Genomic DNA, 19983 nt, shown 5'->3' with positions numbered 1-19983 from the left:
ATATCTTTACACAACTGACAACAAAAATAAAACTAATTTTTTTTCCTAAACTTGTTCGAATTTGATTTTAATTAACTTTATTTTCAGAAGCCCCCACGATGCCGAATTCACACTATGAACAAGAAAAGATTAATTATTCCTGTGTAAGTCATATAACTGCAGCATTTGTTTTTCTGTAATGCACTTATTATTAACTTAATAAGTGCATCACAGATGTTAAAATTTAATAACAACTTCTAACAAGTAAATTGCACATATTTATAAAAATTAAATTGCACACGCCTTTTTCTGAAAAACAAAACAAAATGGTTTTACTGTTTTTCTTTCTATTTTGTTTGTGTTAATTTGTTTATTTTATATTTACACCTTTCCCTTTGAACAAAATGAACACTTTACTGATTTTCTCATTATACTTAATAGGAGTGATTGCAATATTTGGTTTATAATTATTACAAACAAGTCGAAAGATTCTATTTATGAATAGGCATAATAAAAACTAACCACCCAGCTGAAGCAGAGCTCTAATACCAACTAATCAGTAACTGGAGTCATTCAATAAATATACAGAATCTCTTTACTTTTCAACTTTACTGTGGAAGTAACTCTGCTATTTCTCTGTAAAGATCTTGAGGTCGTTTACCAAGCGGAAACTGTAATTTACGTCATTTGCAAGCTTTTACAATTCAATACGGTCCTGGATATGACCTTAAACTATATCCAGTTGTGAGGCCCCAGCTTGCGGGCTTTGGGGAGTGTGGAGCCACCCTTTTATTAACATTGCTCCCAGGTCCACTCTGACCCGGAGTGGTAGTACCTGTTTGGGTCCCAACTATGGGTTAAATAGAAACTGATTTGAAAAAAACAAATATATTCTATTAAAAAAAATTTCTTCAAAATCTTTGGATTCGGCATTAAATAACCCGAAAAGGGTTGATATGCCATAAAACAAAAACAACCAACCAACCAACCAACAATTCAATACTTCTCTGCATTGATACTGCGATTTTGTTTGGAACAACATTTGACTTCTCTCTTAAAACTAAAATAGCTTACAGTACTTTCTCACTCTCTCTCTGTCGTAATATATATATATATATATATATATATATATATATATATATATGGAGATCTCTTCATATATCAACTATATCTTTTTCAATATCTCCCTATGTTTATATAAATACACACACATACACCCTCCCATGGTTGATTTGTGAAAATGCAAAGTATAACAATGTGTTTTGGCTGTCATATTTGTTTTATCTTGTAAGCAGTGTGATGTGACATAATCATTCATCATATTCACCAACAATGTGGAAAAGTAGAACAGACAATTGTATTTTCTTCTTTGATGGACGTTTAAAAAATTATTTTCCAATATATTGTTATGTGTCAAAATATTTATGGTAACTCTGTTTACCAACACGAAATGCAGTCACCATGAAACATTATTTTCTTTGTCATTTATTTAGGTTTTCATTTTTTTATAGGCTCCTTTTATATATATATTTTTCCTTATTTTAATTTAGATTTTATTTTTTATTTTTCACATTGTCTTATATCTATTTTTACTAATACTTTTTCTATCTATCTATCTATCTATCTATCCATCCATCTTAAAGTAAAATACATTGCCTTACCACGAGGTTTTTATAGTGCTCAATAATAGAGCAGAATATTATTTATCTTCTTTATGTAAACAAAATTACCAAAAGTTGCTACCAAAAATCTAATGTTTCAGCTTAAAAAGGCATCGTCAGACGATAATGAACATCTGGACTTACTAGAAGCTAGTCCTATATTATTAAAGGAATCTAGTAATGCTAGAATTTTATTATCTGACAATTTCTTTTCAGACTGAAACAGTTGATTTATTGTAGCGACTTACGGAGGTTTTATTTTACAATTTGAATAAAAGAAAAAAATATATTTATATATATATATAGAATTTCTTCAGTAAATAATAAAAATAAATATATAAGATATAATTTTATACGTAAATTTTCAATCTTCCTTCAACAGTGCTCAATACGTAAGTAGAGCTAGGTAGTATGTTATGAAAATATATATGGCAATTAAACTACACAAAATATTCCTGAGGAATTCTACCGAGAATGAAATGTGATATATTCTGTGTAGCTTACTTGCCATATATATTTTCATAACTTACTATATATATGCATATATATACATATTTATATATATACATATACATATATACACACACCTATATATATATATATATATATAAGAGTAGCTCTTTTTACATACAACGAGGAAATGTATATCTTAAGAGACTGCATTACTAATATTTATTTGTTGACGCGAAGCGCTCATTGTTATTTTATATATTTCAAATAGGTTTTATATTTTAATTTCCAGGACAAGTATTTCTCGAGTGTTTATCACTCTCCAAAATCAGTTAGAAAGCTTTAGTTTTGAAAATATAGAATCGGTAATTACAAAAATAAATTGTATTACACTTATAGTCTTTCTGATTATTTTCCTAATTCCTGTCGAAATAATCATTAGTAGAGATGTACATACGCTGTTTAATTTATTTGAATGTTTTAGTGACCTGCGCTATATTTTGCTGTCCGAAGTTCGTAATCATTTATTAAAACCTATAGACAAATTTTAATTTTTAAAATATCAAACAATTAAATAAATCATAAATCATTTTACCTTCGACTTTTTAAATATACATACACTCACACATATGCATATACCTACAATCATATATACACATATACATATGCGAGCACACACATATGTGTGTGTGTGTTTGTATATGTGTGTGATAAATGTGGCTTAACAATTCCTTAATGCAGTGTTATTTTTCTCTTCTCGATTTGAATAAAGAACGTTCCAAGGTTTACATTTTTGAATAAAATATTAAATTAAGCTACATTTGTTATTTAACAATTTAGCAATATAAAATAGACTACTATGCATGCAGCCTCTGTCATGATATGTTCCGTTATAGAAAATTCAATTAAACACAATGATAACTATTTAAACTTTTTTCAATTACAACAATAAGCAATTCTATCTCCATAAATTGACCAAGATGGAAAAGAAGAAAAGATGACAAAACTAAAAAAGGGTGTAAAGTCGCGTCAAAGAGGCTCGAGGAAATAGTTGGAAGCAAATGAAAAGTATAGAGTGAAAAGAAAGGGAATTGAAATTGTCCTTGAGAAGATCAAACAAAGAACGCTATTGAATGATTCAATGGAAAGAAAATGAGCTGAAAGATATGAACTAGAAGACGGATAAGAAATGACAATGAGTAGAGCGCTTCACACAAAGAGTGATGACGGATTTGTGAAAAGAAAAGAGGGAGAATGAGGACAAATATGTGTAGAACGGTGTATAAAAGACAACGAATATTGTCTGAAAGTTTACATTTCCAATTGTAAGAAAACGCTTTACAAGGGTGGGTCAAAATCTGAATTATTGCAAGAAAGCGAACTATTAAGAAACACGGATTTTAAGGCAATAGAGGAACAAAAAATGAAAGATAAGTGGATATTGAAGAAAATGCCTGGCTAGTTTAGTAAAAATCGTCTAGTGGCAATGGACAAAAACACCTGTCCATGGTTGTCAAAATGTTACTTGACTGTTAGGACTAGCGGCCTAATATGTGTCGCACAGGAGCAAGTGCTCAAGACAAGTAACATGAAGTATCACATTGATTAAACACGCAGAAAGCCCTCTATATCGACTGTCTGGGAAGAAATGTGGGAACGTACGTTACTTAGTCGATAGTTGTGAGAATTTGGTTCAAAATGAAAACAATAGACTGCATGAAAATACTGCGAGAATGTCCATTGGGATATATGCAGGAAAACAGGGTTAAAATACTGTGAAAAATGGTGAGGGCATGTTCCAAAAGATGTGGTGGAAAGTTATAATGTGTAAATTATTGTGGCATATGAATATATATTATGATAATGTTGCTGCATAGTTGGGGTCTTTTAAAGATATAGGATGGGAACATTCATATTTACTAGAGACGGCGGACATGTATATTGATGAGTGGAGAGAGAGAGGAGGAGAAGGAGAACGACATTTATACCTTTTTACAGTCTGTGGACTTATTACATATATTGTAGAGAGGAGAGAGGTGGTGATCAGTTCTTATACACGGAGAAGAGGGGGCAGTCATTACTTTGATGGAGAGGGGGACACATTACTTAGATGTGTTATACACAAAGTTCATTAATAACGATTAGTGGGAACAAAGTTCTTTCGGTTGAGAGGACACAAAGTTCATATTAACAATTATTTCACATTACTTTCTGTTGTAGTCTCCCATGACGTTCAAAAGTATCGATTTTTCTAATAGACTTGAGGAAGTGTGCGGTTACTTGGATGTAGCTAACTTAACGCCAACAGCTATGAATTATCGAAATTCCCGAACATTTCAACTCCAGAATACGTATAATACAGGTGTTGTTAACAAAATATATTTCTGGATATATAGATCATAATTTACGCACCTTATTACCCGGCATTCGTAGCTACATCCAAGTCACCGCACACTTCCTCAACTCTATTAGAAAAATAGTTCCATCAACCATGACGTAGTAGCTCTATACACTAACATCCTACAACATTTTTTTAGATTGGCCAGTTAATAACACAGGTCAACACAATATTTTTGGCAGGCAAAGTAAGACTGGTTTCTGGGGTTTTCAAGGGCGCTGAATCCGAATATGACATTAGTTTTTTCAAATTGGCTCTAGTTTTTGAGATATCACAGGGGGTCGTTTGTCTGAAATCACCCATTCGCGACCATAGCTAAACGTACAAAAAACGGCTAAATAGTGCATAAATGTCAGATATTGATTTTTATGATAATCTTAAACCACAAAGACAGTGTAAAATCTCAATATAACAAGTTAAGTTAGATATAACATCATTTCATTTATCCTATAACTGAACACTTTTCATAGATTTCGAGGATATACAAAAAAATTGCTAAAAATTTGCTGAATTTTAATTCTCCAAGTGAAAAAAAACATTTACATAATCAGTTATATATCATAAATTAATGCAAAGCATTATACAATAGATTCTTAGTTACAATGAACAAACAAAACAATATTTTATTCACAAAACTAAAATTGACGTTTATACGATTTTCGCTTGTGAGCCACTTTTGGGCAGTCTCTCAAAAGGTTCCAGCAGTAGTCTGCCATCATGTGCTCATCCCATTTGCCTTGATACCTCCCTTCCATTGTTTTGATGTCTTGATGGAATCTCTCTCCCTGCTCCTCACTGTAATCACCAAGATTACCAGGAAATCTGTCGAGGTGGCTAAACAAGAAATGAACTTTAATGCTCATATTTGCCCCTAGTTTTCCGTATGCAGTAAGCATTTTACGGACCTATTGCTTGTAATTGTCAGCTTTGTGATTTCCCAAAAAGTTTGTCACTACATCTGTGAAGGACACCCAAGCATTTAACTCAACCGTGTTCATATGATTAGTGAAGTCAGAATCCCTCATGAGCGTTCGAATCTGAGGTCCATCGAAGATGCCACCTTTAGCTTTTTCGATGGAAAGACCTGGAAATTGCCTGCATATGCACTTGAAGCAATCCCCATCCTTGTTCAACGCCTTAACAAACTGCTTCATGAGCCCTAGTTTTATGTGCAATGGAGGGAAGATGATTCTATCCCTCGGTACCAAAGGCTCATTGATGACGTTGGCTGTGCCGACTTCGAGACTTTCTCGTTCTGGCCAGTTCTCCCTTCTCCAGTGCTGGATTCTTGCTCTGCTATCCCACAAACAAAGAAAGCAGAGATACTTTGTGTACCCACTTTGCTGACCAAGCAGAAAATTCACCATTTTCAAGTTCACACAAATCAGCCATTTATGAGTGTTGTAATTCAGCTTTTCAAGAACAAATTTGATAGCATCATACTCTTCTTTCATCTTGGTAGAATGGCCAATTGGTACAGGAGCAAACTTATTGCCATTGTGCAAAAGTACAATTTTTAGACTTGCTTTCGAGCTATCTATGAAGAGACGCCAATCTGCTGGGTCATATGATGAGATCCCCATGCAGTTAAGAAGTGCAGAAACGTCATTACAAAAGACCAGGTCGTCTTCTTTAGAAAAGAAACGAAGCAAACTGCCTTCCCTTGTCCTATAGTATGTTACTTTTGTGCCAGAATCAAGAATGTTTTTCTCTTGGAGTCATGATGCAAGAACTTCAGACTGCTCCTTCGACAAACAAAGGTCTCGCACTAGGTCATTAAGTTCAGATTGATTGAAAAGCTGAGGGCCATTTGAGGGTTCTTCATAGTCACTACAGCTATCATCACATGATATTGAAAGATCAGCTGGAATCTCTTCGGTTTCATCGATTTCAGGCAAACTGGTGAAAACAGGCACAGGTAGATCCTCAGAGTGCGCAACAGGACGGATAGCAGAATCCAGGCTCGGATACTGCCAATTTGCTTTCTTGTGCTTGTTAAACCCCGTCATGTCATTGAGAAAGAAGTAGCAGTCATCAAAATGATTGTTGGGCTCTCTCCACACCATTGGTACAGCAAACTTCAACTTCAGCTTACCGTTGGTCCAACCGCGGAGACTTTCTACACAGGTTTTGCACACCATATGTGGGGCCCAAGACTTGTCTTGGTCACCAAGTATCATATCGAAGTATGCTTTGTACGCCCTCTTGACAAAGTCTGTAACATTCCCCTTTTGTTGTGGCATCATATACTGTCCACAGATGTAACAAAAGACATCCGGTTCATATCTGCAACATCTTCAAGAAGAACTCATTTTCTCTCTGGAACTCATTTTCAACTGTGGAATTAAAAAGAAAATTCTTAATTACTGCTTAATTTATACTGCAACTATATTTATGGAACATGTTATTAAGTAATTACAGTATATAATTATATAAAAATTCTCCCTATATAAATAATTATATAAAAATTCTCCCTGAAATACTTCAATATATACATAATCATTATAATGACTCAATAATATCAGAAAATTATTATTTACTGCTTCTATATTGAAGTATTTAAGGGAGAATTTTAGCAGTTTAGGCTTATTTGGGGGCTATCAGTATCTTCTAAACTAGAGCCAATCTGGCAAAACCAATGTTATATTCGTAATCAGCGACCTTCAAAACCCCAGAAAACACTCCTAGATGGTCTGCCAAAGAAAAAAAAATAAAAATTTGTTGACCAGTGTAATTCCTCCTATATAATAATTGTCTAAACGACAAAATACAGGACTTTTGCAAGTTTATCTGCTTTATTCTTACACACGATTTTTAATTCAACAACCAAAATTCTCCCCAGATGAAAAGCACTACCATGGACACGAAAATATCCGTAACTGCAAGCATCTTTACACATATGCTAGTATCTAGACTGCTTCTAAAATTTATCCCAAAACCCTCACATAATTGTCGATATATGGCTAAAAATTTATTCATCTTGATAAAAGTTATGAACTTGATAGACTTACATGAATACGTCAACAATTGTGACAACACCATAAAATGCACCATGGAACACGTATATAATTAAATAAAATTCTGTGATATCACAGCCATATACTATTATAATAAAATATCTACATATTTTTATAATTAGCCGACATATTGTCACACATTCGTCAAATTGAACAGCAACACTATTTCTATCTGAAAACAAAACTATTATTTACATCCATGAATACGAATAAAAGGCGTATTCTGCTACCCCCTAGAAGACACACACTTACCGAGGCTTATACAACGATTCATTTATAATCAATACTCCAGCAAATACATTCGAGAAGCCATAAAACGTAAAAAAAATGTTGACAGAATTCGTCTACTTCAAGACAAGCAAAAAATCTTACGACAACATTACAACGTAATTTACTATACATATTGCTTCATTTGTAACAACTGATAATAGGTTGGAGAAACAATGACACTTTGCAATCATCATATATCTATGGATAAGTATGCCTCTTTTATGTATATGTGCATATGTATATGTCAATGTGTGTGAATGTGCGTGTAAATATACGCGTATATATATTTGTGTATATGTATGTATAGGTATAATTGTGTGTATATATGTAAATGTATATATGTTCATAAACAATATTTGCTACAAGAAAAGCAGCAGGAATTCGCAATGAAACGAACGACCAACAGAATATTTTGCTGTTTGAAAGAGATAGCTTACCTTGAAGACATATATATATATATATATATAAAATCATGTTTATCAGGTGGTTTAACTTGTAGAGTATTTTATTCCGGTCTCCAGATAATGTTGGGTAGTCAGGAGAGGATGCGCACCATTTCAAATTCTACCTTTCTCTGTAGACCAGTATACAGATGAATTTGGGTCGTCATAATTCCGAGGTCAACATCGGTACGGCTAGTTTCGTGTATTAACCCCTTTTACTGAGCTGAGATCCCAGAATTTGAATTACGATTGATTAATTGTTCAATAGACACATAACTGGATGTCCAGTCTTCCATGACGTTCAAAAGTAAGACAGCTGCGTCGCACACGCTTGCGGGTTAAGATGCGCTCGTCTAAAAAAAAAGAAACGAGGAAATTAAACCACTATGAATATATATATGTGTATATATATATATATATACATATATATATATATATATATATATATATATATATGTATGTGTGTGTGTGTTGGTGTTTGCGCGTGTGTGTAAAGTAGGTAAATATGTACAATAAAAATCTGACTAAATAAAATTAAATAAATTATTATGTATATAAAACAAATGAATAATTAAAATAAAAAATAGATATATAATATTAAATAATAATAATAATAATAATAATAATAATAATAATAATAATAATAATAATAATAAACGCATAATTCTGTTTGTCAATGCCAATTTAATGAAAATCCTTTAAGAATGAATGCAAAAATAACCAGACGAGGCAACTGGCGATATTTATTACTTGAGGAAAAAAAAGAGGAATTGCTTTTTATTCTCTTTTGGCAAAGACGGGCAGAATGCTTGTGTATGTGGGCATGTGTGTACTAGAAAGGATTGTCACCCCACCCTCTCCTTACCATCATCCTTTACTGACAATGACCTGGCATTTAATTCAAGACAGGAGCCCAAATAGGGACGTTTAGCACGCTCGTGACAGAAAACTCTTTTAAATACACCTACGAAATGTGAGTTTACGTCCTTTTTTGTTAAAAAAATGTTAAATGTTACTTCGAATTTATTTCAGAAAACAGTCTGTTTCGATATAAACGCATAATTCTGTTTGTCAATGCAAATTTAATGAAAATCCTCTAAAAATTAATGTAAAAATAACCAGAGGGGTGACTGGTGAATTATCCAGTTAAATGTTAGTTCGAAACTATAACAGAAACCAGTCTATATATGTAGAAATTTGCCTCGTCTCTGAACGATAGAAATGAAATACTACCACAGTGACGGGGAAAATTGCCTTCCTCTTTTCCCATCCAACATTTCCAGCGGCTAAGCAGTATGGTGTAAGATAAACCTATCTTCAAACGCACTCTTTAAGAGCATTACTTCTGATTTCCACTAAGTAGAATACTTAATTAATTTAATTTTTTTATTTAAATTTTTATTTTATTTATTTATTATAATTATTTTTCTATTTTATTTTTTTTTATTTAAAACCTTTTTTTGTTCATGCTCCATATGTACGTGTGATAGTGTACGATACCTCTCGTATACATGGGATCTTTACACTATCCCTGTGTCAGAACCGCAGGTAAAATAATTCTGGGCCCGGTCCTGCCATAAACGCCAAAATATGAAAAATGTCAATTACAAATTATCCAAATCATGGGACCCAGAAGAAAGATCTGGGTGTCATGATCGGACCTATCCAGTTACTACCATACGATAGAACAAAGAATTGCGGACCAAGCAAGGCTGATACCCAAGAAAGGTTGGCTCTCTAAACTAGAACTAAAAGAAATTCAACAAAAAATAAATGACGAAAATAAACAAGAAGCATCCCTCAACGAAACCACACGTAGAGAAACCCCACAAGTTGAAGCCTCACAAGTAAAAATAGCAAAGGCCGAGGACCTACAAAGAACGAAGTCTACAAACGTGGACACCGAGAACAATGAAACAGAACTAACAGAGAATGAAGCAAATAAAATAAATAAAATAATACAGCTTATGAATGAGGAAAAAACAAAGCTCCCATCGTTAAGGAACCAAGAGCAGAAGAAATTAAAAACAGAAACCGAGAAGGTTAACAAACTCCTCCCACACATCCCAACAAATACAATCACAGACTTAAACGACCTCATTTACGCAGGCGCCAAAATGGTAAGTATGAATCTCACACCAGAAAAAACAACCGGGGACAAGCGGACCGACAAAACCTGGATGGGAAATAAGACTAGAAACTCAAATACACAAACATAAAAAAGAAACCAAAATGATCAACAGGAAGAAAGCAATGTGGAGAAAACGGAATATTGGAAATGTAACTGGCAGGGAGAGGCTAAATCCAGAAACATGAAGAACTGGATCCAAAAATAAAAGCAAAAGAAGCAAGATTGAGACAATATAGATGTAAATCTGAACAATGTAAACAAAACAGAACATTTGAAACTAATGAACGCCAATTCTACCAAAATGTGAACAGAGGAAAAACAAAAACAGAACAACCAAATCCGACAGATACAAAACTCTACTGGAGTAATATATGGGAAGGGCGAGGAGATCACAATAGAAATGCCGAATGGCTGAAAGACATAAAAGAAGAGTTACAACAAAAAGAGGACAGAGCAGCGAATGAAATCAGCAAGGAAACCCTAAAGAAAACGATATGAAAAGTTGGAAACTGGAAAGCACCAGGACACGACGGGATACATGCATGCTGGTTCAAAAAATCACAACCATCACACGAAAGACTAGCCCAAAACCTGAGAAGATGTATACAGGAAGCAGGCGTGCCAGGCTGGATGACAAAAGGTAGAACTGCACTGCTATAGAAGGACACGGAGAAAGGAACCGTCCTTAGCGTCTATAGGCCAATCACGTGCTTACTATGTGGAAGATACTGACAGCACGACTGAGGGAACAAATCTACTACTCCCTGGATAACCGTTGACTCATCCCTGAGGAACAGAAAGGATGTCAAAAAGGAAAAAGAGGAACACATGACCTGCTATATATAGATCAAAAGATCCTAAAGAGGTAAAAAGGAGGAGAAATAATCTAGCCATTGCATGGATCGACTACAAAAAAGCGTACGACAGGATCCCCCAAGCATGGATAATAGAATGCCTAAAAATGTATAAAATACCAAACGGGATCAGCAATGTAATAGAAAATGCGATGAAAACATAGAGAGTGGAATTGATCGCTGATGGACAACACATAACATAAACTAAATATCTAATAACTGCAGCACAAGATAATTCGATAAGAACCAACAATATCAAAGCAACAATCGATAAAACACAAGAAAACAGCAAATACAGACTATGTGGACAAAGAGAAAAACGATAAATCATATGGTACGTGAATGCAGCAAACTGGCCCAAAAGGAATGCAAACACAGGAATGACCAAGTGGGGAGGGCGGTGCACTTAGAATTGTGCAAACGACTGCATTTTGAGCGTACATACAAATGGTACAAGCTGAAACCCGCAACAGCACTCGAAAACGAGAACCACAAAATCCTATGGGACATGGACATACAGACAGAAAAAACCCATGCAAACAAGAAGACCAGATGTCGTAATAATTAACAAGAAAGAAAATCCTGTCACATCGTAGTCTGTACTGTCCCAGCTGACCACAGGGTGAGTATGAAAGAAAAGGAAAAACGAAGCAAATACACAGAGCTAGCCAGAGAGTTAAAAGGGATTTGGATGATGAAGAAAATTCAAATAGTACCGATAATAGTAGGAGCACTAGGAACAATTCCGAAAAACTTCGAAAAAAGAATTTCAGAAATTGGAATCAGAGGAATAACTGCAAAAGTACAAAGACTAACGATAATGAAAACGACTGAAATATTAAGGAAAACCCTTGAATGCGGAGAATAATAAAAGAAGAGAATATAACGAATAAGCGTTACAGGGAATGAAGAACACCGAAGCTGCATATCTACAAGTTCTACACCCACATAATTTACCCCCCCCATAGTTTGCCCACCGCTCCTCCCAATAAAAAAGTGACACCAAACAGCTGAGAAGTGCCAAGAGAGCGCCAGCCAGACCTCGGTTGGACAAGCGCAAAGAGAACTGGGACTTTGGGGAGGCTTAGTGCCACTCAAATTCCAGTATAAACCAGTGGCCACTGCCTGCGAGACATCAATGGTAAGAAGCTGTTGCGATTATGCAAATTCATTTGCAAATGCTATCAAAGGAGGTGGAGAGAACTGTACGTCTGGGGAGACTTGTTGTCACTCAGCCTCCAGAGAAAACCACAGGTTTTATGTCACCCACTGACCCAATTGCTTGGATATCCTCGGCATTGTAATTTGCGTCTAATCTTGATTTTCCGACGTCTTATCAATCATAAGAGAGTACTGCGTATGAGTCTTAGATGAGTAGCACATCCGATTTTCTTCCGGCGAATGTTTATTCGTTTTCGCGAATCAGATTTCAGCTTACACATGCATATAAATTCCTAGATTGGTTTTTCTTACTCCTTATCCGTTGTCCTTTTTTTGTCGTTTTTCAATAGTTCAATTTTAATCCATCGTCCTCCGTACCTTTCGGCTGTTATTGAGGGCATTGTCTTGTTTGTTTGTTTTTTTTTGCGTAGCGTATGTGTTATGAACTCTTGATTGATAGCTTGTCGGATCCATTTGGTCTTTCCCAACGTCACCAGTCTTTTCAGGTGTCTCTGGTCTATTCCCAGCAGCCATTCAATCTATTCCTGAAAGTCAACATACTAGCCATGTCTCTATAGAACAATATTTGCTACCAGAACACTAGCAGACACTCATAATGAAGCGAACATTTAACAAATACATCTATGTATCTATATATATGCATATATATATATATATATATATATATATATATATATATATATATATATATATGTATGCGTGTGTGTACGTGTGTGTGTGTGTATACTGTGTACAATGTTCAATCACACATCATCGGACTTGAACCTAATGGACCATCTTTGAGGCATCCCAAAAAGAGAAGGTGGAGGTGCGCAATGTCTCAAATATCAACCAGCTCAACGATATGATAATTAAAGAGTGGAAGAGCCTTCCAGTGGTTTCGTATGAAGCTCTGGTGAACTCCATATCCAGGAGAGTAAAGGCTGTTTTGGTAATGATGGTGGCCACACAAAATATTGAGAGTTGACCTGTTGTATGTTAATATTGATAACTTTTCGTAAGGGGTGTATTCACTTTTGTTGCCAGGGATTTAGCTTTTGATGACTATATTTTGAGTTATTTTGAGGGGGAAATAAATTAACTATCTTATATATGCTGCAGACAGACTACTTTTCATTGTGTCAAAAATGATTTTTACAGTGGTGTCTCATGAAGAGATATACTTAAATATTTGAAGAAATGTGAGAGGTGTACTCACTTTGGTGATATACTGTATATCAATGAATTAAGTAAGAAATCACATATATGTCCTTATGGTTATGTTTGTAGTAACTTTAATGGGTATATGGGCCTATTAATAAGTAGGTCTGTGACAATCATATATTCTTTTCATTGTTTTGACTCTTGAGTAAATATGTCTTTATATCTAATGTTTTATATAGACGGATGTGGTTCCCGATTGATTAAGTGCATCTAAATGTATCGGATATATAACCAAGAGTCAAAAGAATGAAACGAATTCGTTGTCACAGCCTTATTAGTAAGCATTAAATAAATGTGGTGTACTAATAGTTATATGTCTCCCTATACGATGATGTTTGTGTACTTATTGTGGCAAAGTATATATAGGTTTTACAGTTTATTTAAAGCGTAGCTTCCAAAGTGCTACCAGTTTATAGCCGAACTTTTACATTTAATAATGTACCCGGTCTTTAAAACTAAGTATTTAATTTTTCTCCCCTAAACATATGTAACATTGTTAAGTTATGTATTTATCTTACTTAGAATTGTCCATTCGATTGAAGGTGTTTTGTTTGCCTCGATTAGGCTCAAGTAGTATACCGACAGGAAGGTGTCGGTAGTATATGCTTTATTATTCATTGATTGTTTGTGGCTATAGAATCTGTTTTTAAAGGTCATTTAAGTGCTAATTATGCAAACTTTTTCTCTTTCCGGGTTTTCGACGGTACATATTCTAACCCGGTATTTGAGGCAATTATTTCTTAGTTGTCGTGCGGTAGATCTTTGACAGTTGCAGGTCTTTCTATTATCATTATTATTAGAGTCCATCGATGGATTGTTCTTCTTTAATATTTTAGTATTGTGCTTTTTTATAATTCTTTCTTGCTTTTCAGTACAGCTGTAGCTAAGTGTTAGGGTATTTTTATTAAAGATTTTATATAGTGTACTGTTGTGTTTATTTCCAAGTTTCCTGTTTAACATTAAGTTGAAGGGGGGTGTGAACCAAATTATTTTTCTTGTCTCGATTACTAGCGAGGATACCCGGCGTTGGCCGTTTGTTTGCAGGTGTGTGTTGCGCACAAAAAAGTGTTAGTAGGCAGGAAGGCTCGAATCCGTGATGCGAAGGCGGAAAAAAAAGTGGAAGAAAAGCTGTGATATTACCGCTATATTAAGAGATGAGAGGAAGTGAAAAGCATGCAAATTTAACGATTAAAAAGTTGTCTTGGAGAAATGAGTTCACGCAAGCGCGGAAATGAAGGTTGGCTGCGGGCTAGTTTCTGCCATATTTTGCTTCCCCATAATGTTAGGGAAAACCAGCTCTCTCGAAAAATGCGGAGCTCTTCAAATGAATCGCAATTGTTTTATATGAAGGGGTTTCCCCATATTGATCAAAACTAATTGCTTTCAAGACGTTCCTAGTAGGAAAGCCAGCCGCCCTACATTTTTTCCTCCATTAAAATATTACTGTAACAATTTAATAAATATTTAGAATGCGACATCTGTGACATGTACGTACAAAGAATTCATGTGAACATTCGATAATAAATATCGCTTAGATTAATATGAAAACATGAACCAAATTAAAATAATAACACGTTTTTATTCCTGGCATATTATTGTTAATTCTTGAAATAGACTGTTGACATTAAATTGAAACGAACACATTAAAAAAAAATACATTTTAAAAATAAATTAATTAAAAATCGGACAGATTAAAAAATGAAACAGTTCCATTTTTTAAATTTAAATTTTCAAACAGAGCTAATAGAAATCTGCCTGATGTTCGTGATCAATATCAACTGATATCTACCGACGCATATTAATTTTTAAACCAATTTTTATTGCGTCAAAATATTGTATGTAATCTAAACTTAGTATTTGTACAAACTTTAATATTTCAAGATTAATGTAATCTACACCAAATATTTTATCTTTTCATATTTTTTTCTTAAAATCAAGTTTATCTTTTAGTATGGACCCAAAGACAATTAAACAAATTAACGTTTTTGTGGTCGATGTAACTCATTTCGTTTTCTTTCACATGAATTACAAAATATATTTCAGGTACATTACTAATAAAGTCCCTAAAGTTTGTGTTAATGAAATCAATATAACTTGAAGAAAAAAAGAATTGTTTATTCAATATTATCACCAAAAATACAATAATTGCTAAAGATATTTAATTTGATTTCATAAACACTTCTCGCGAAAATTACAAATGTAATATTATACTGTCCTTGTACACCTGTATGCTTCTGTTTTATTTTTGCACACAAAATTTTGCTTCATATGTGTAGGGGAAATGTGACCTTGCCCTACAACAGAATACTGGCCATTCCAAATTGTATATTTTTAGTGAGTTATCGGGGTCGCTAATAAAGAAACTGATATTTAAAACCATCGCAAATTTACCGTTTACATGGTATTAACCACATTAATCTGGGACTATTTTCCGCCATTTCACCGCTTTCGGTTACGGGACATGCGTGTGCATTGTCCTATTTTCTTTCAGGCAAGCTCCTCTTTACCTTTCGCGCATTGATATCTTAATCATTTGGGGGCAATATGAAACAAACCAATTCATGTAATTAGAAAAGAAAACAATTTATGCATTTTATTCAATTTTTACGATTTCTTTACTAAAATATCACTATGCTTAATTATTTAGTTATTATTTATAATCAATCCTTAATATAGGAAGAGAAGGTTGTCTAACTATTATGTACTTTGCTTAACAATTTAATTAAAAAATCGAGTTCAGCTGGAATATGACGATTTCTGTAGGTTTTTGGCCTGATGAAAATGAATATCCCATTTAAAACTGGATCAGACAATTTATAAAATTAGCCGGCGTATATGTCATAATTTTGGGGGAAAATGATTGGCGGCCATTTTAAGGGAGCAATAAATCTAATTTATTCTTGGTCTAATAACACGACAGATAAGTAACAAAGAAGTTTTTTTTCCGATCAGAGAAATATTTGAAAACTCAAACATTGATTCTATCAACGTATATTAATATACATTTGTAAAAACATTTATTCAAACGAGTGCGCAAGAAAATGTAACTTACATAGAAGGATTTTGTAATAAAAGCAATATTGGGCTTTTATGAAGTAATTTTTTTCGAACAAGTAAATTATTTAAATGAAACATTTTTCGAATAAAGATAACATTGATGAGTCATCAAAAAGCACGAGTTATCCTCCCTGCCTTTGACCGAGAAGCGCCACCTAGCGACAGTTTATGAAACGCACAAAAAATGTTGGCCGCTATCTATATATGGCAGACGTGCCAAATTATTTATTTATTACTATGTTTTTTTTAGGTAAAATTGGTAATTCTTTGTTTACAAAGCAATTCGGCGGAATTGACATCAGATGAATTTTTAGGTATGGATGACCAAAAATGTATATACTCTACTGTTCTCATACAAATATAAAATAGCAGTTTCATTCAAGCAGTCTATTTTTAACTTTTGTAACACAATTATAACCGTTAGAACTGTTCTCTTCTTAACAAGATTTTTTTAAACAATTTTTATTAAATTTTCATTTATTTTGTGAACGCTTCTAAAACAAATAGTAAACTGAAATGATACTTTCCATGTATATATATATATATATATATATATATATATATATATATATATATATATATATGGACCAACTATTAAAGAGAGTTCAGAAAACATACAGTTTAGAAATATTAAATAAAAATGATTTATAAACATTTTTATGATAAAGATTATATTTTGCTTATAAAAGTTCAAGCCAAGGCTTTTTGAATGAAACTTTTATTTATGAATTTGCAGTTAAAATATATTATATACGGTTTTGGTCATCTGTGCCTAGAATTTTGTCTGACGTCACTTCCGTCGAATAACTTTGTAAAAAAAGAAGTGCAATTCTTAACAAAAGGCTTCTTTTAATGGTTGCTCAGTTATGCTCAAATTATATTTTTAACACCACTTTAAAATATGCCAATACATTTTTTTCGATTGCATGCGATATTTACTTATTCATATTGCACTGTAACATTATTACTGTAAAAGAACATTTATGTAAAATAATTTGTGTTTGTATCATTGCAGTTTGAACAATCCTTGCCGACGTGACAAGAAGCAAACAATACACAAAGATATAAGTATTAGGATTATATCTCGAACACTTACTTTTAAATCTTTTATTTTTTATTTTTTGACTTTATTGTTTTGTTCCTTTTGACTCGGTTGAGTCATTTTATGCTATAATCACCTTCGCTGTTTTTTTTAATAATATTGTTTGATCATAATTTTTTTATATTTTAAATATTATCTGATTAATTTAATTAAATTTGAATGAATATTATTTAACAGATTTTGCTGGTTTTTATATTAAAATTTATATTTTCTAATAAGCCTTTTTAAAAATAATAAAAAATACATAGAAAATCATCATCATCATCATCATCATCATCATCATCATCATCATCATGCACAAGCACATAAAAAGCGATCAGGAGGAAGTAATAAAATTCGACAAGCTCCTTTACTTGCTAACAGAATTCGAAATGCTAACCTAAGAGAAACTCAATATACACCAGATAGACAATCACGTTTGCGTGCTACCAGTAATCGAATGACTGCAATGAGACAACATGTGAGTGAAGACGAAAGAGAAACATGTTCATTTTCAAACACAAATCGACTTGTTAGAATGAGACAAAATGAACGTGAAGTCGAAAGGCAGATCGTTTAGTTGCTAATTGGACTCGTCCGGCTACAATGAGAGATACTGAAAGTAAAGACGAAGAACGAACACGATTACTTGCAACAGTGACCGAATTGCTACAATGAGAGAAAATCAGATTAAAGATGGAAGATAAACGCGTTTACTTGCTGGTCGGATGGCAAGAGTAATATCACAAGACACACGAAAGACAACATAGGAGAATTGTTGATCAACTATACTGCTCAAGCAAAGCCTATCTAACAGGTTCAAGACGTATTAATTGGCTGCAGGGAGCATTCTCATATGATCACAAAAACATTATAGCTGTTACCCCATGTAATAATTGGAGAAATGGATAAAATTGTGAACATTGTTGTGCTAAGAAGGGACCTGTTGAAACGTCTATTCTATATTGCTTAGGAGGCAAAATCTATATATCAAAAATTCGAAATCCTCCAGAGGTTTTGAGAAATCTACTCACACATAAAACACCAAAAGCTAAACACTTCAGACAAAATTTTCTGAAATACAATTCAGCTTTTTTAAATTACATCTTTTGGAGCTGCTAGGGATGTTACACACTTTGGATTATTTACTACTTTTCAAATTTAAGGCAAACGTTATCATTAGATAGGTGATCTGAATTCCCTACCTGAACATTCTCATGAATTTGTGCAGGTTTACCCCCATGTTGCAATCAAACTGAAGTACATCAAAGATGCACAAATGTTCAAGATGAATTGGTTTTTGACATTGCCGCAAAAATCCTAAATATGATCAGATTTTGAAATATTGACTAGACTACATGCAACAGATTCAAAACCATAAAACCATAATCAGAGCAGACAAACAACATAGGATCATAGATATTTTTTTTTATAATTTTTTGCTATTGCAAAGAAACAGATCTTGATACTTGTTGATCAATAACATCTAAAAGTGTTTATTATCATTTTATGGTGCAAGGTGAATATACTCATTTCTTATTTTTAACAGATGTGACTAACCATTTCATGGTGGTCATGTATGAAAAAGTAGAAACGGAATGATTAGGTATCATACGAAAAAAAATAAAGATGGAAAAATATATACACTTGTGAGATGCTTTACGATGGTGACCATATAAATATTGGACAGCTGATTATCTTGCCGTCAAGCTATAAAAGTTGACCACAATATATGCCTCACTGGACTCAGGATGCAATGCCTCATATAAGAAAATTCGGACGAGCCGATCATTTCATCACATTCACTTTAATCCAAATTGGACTAAAAGTAAAAAAACATGAACTTTTTTTTTCATCAAACTGCCAGAGATCACCAGAATTTTATTGCTCGCGTATTCCATGAAAAGTTAAAGACTAGTCTGGCATCTACAAAACAAAAAGAATCTTTGGTGAACTTATGCTTGCATGACAACACTTGAATGGCAAAATAGAGGACTTCCTTACTCTCACCTTTTGATTTAGTGCAAAGTAAACAGTAGAGGAGATGTTAAAGATGAACTAATTTCTACCGTCGCTGCCTAATGGCACTGTGGATTCAAAACTATTTGAAACAGTCATAACCAAAGTAATTCGTTGTCCATGTGGAGTAATCAATCCAGCCTAACAATGTATGCAGGATCCTAAATGTTTCAAAAGATATCCAAAAGCTTTGATTACAAAAACACAGAGTGACGATAGTGAATATCTTCTTTATCGC

This window comes from Euprymna scolopes, chromosome 25, assembly GCF_053919585.1.
Source record: "Euprymna scolopes isolate OS-2025 chromosome 25, ASM5391958v1, whole genome shotgun sequence".
NCBI lineage: Eukaryota > Metazoa > Mollusca > Cephalopoda > Sepiida > Sepiolidae > Euprymna > Euprymna scolopes.
Note: the sequence above shows the minus strand (reverse complement) of the source record.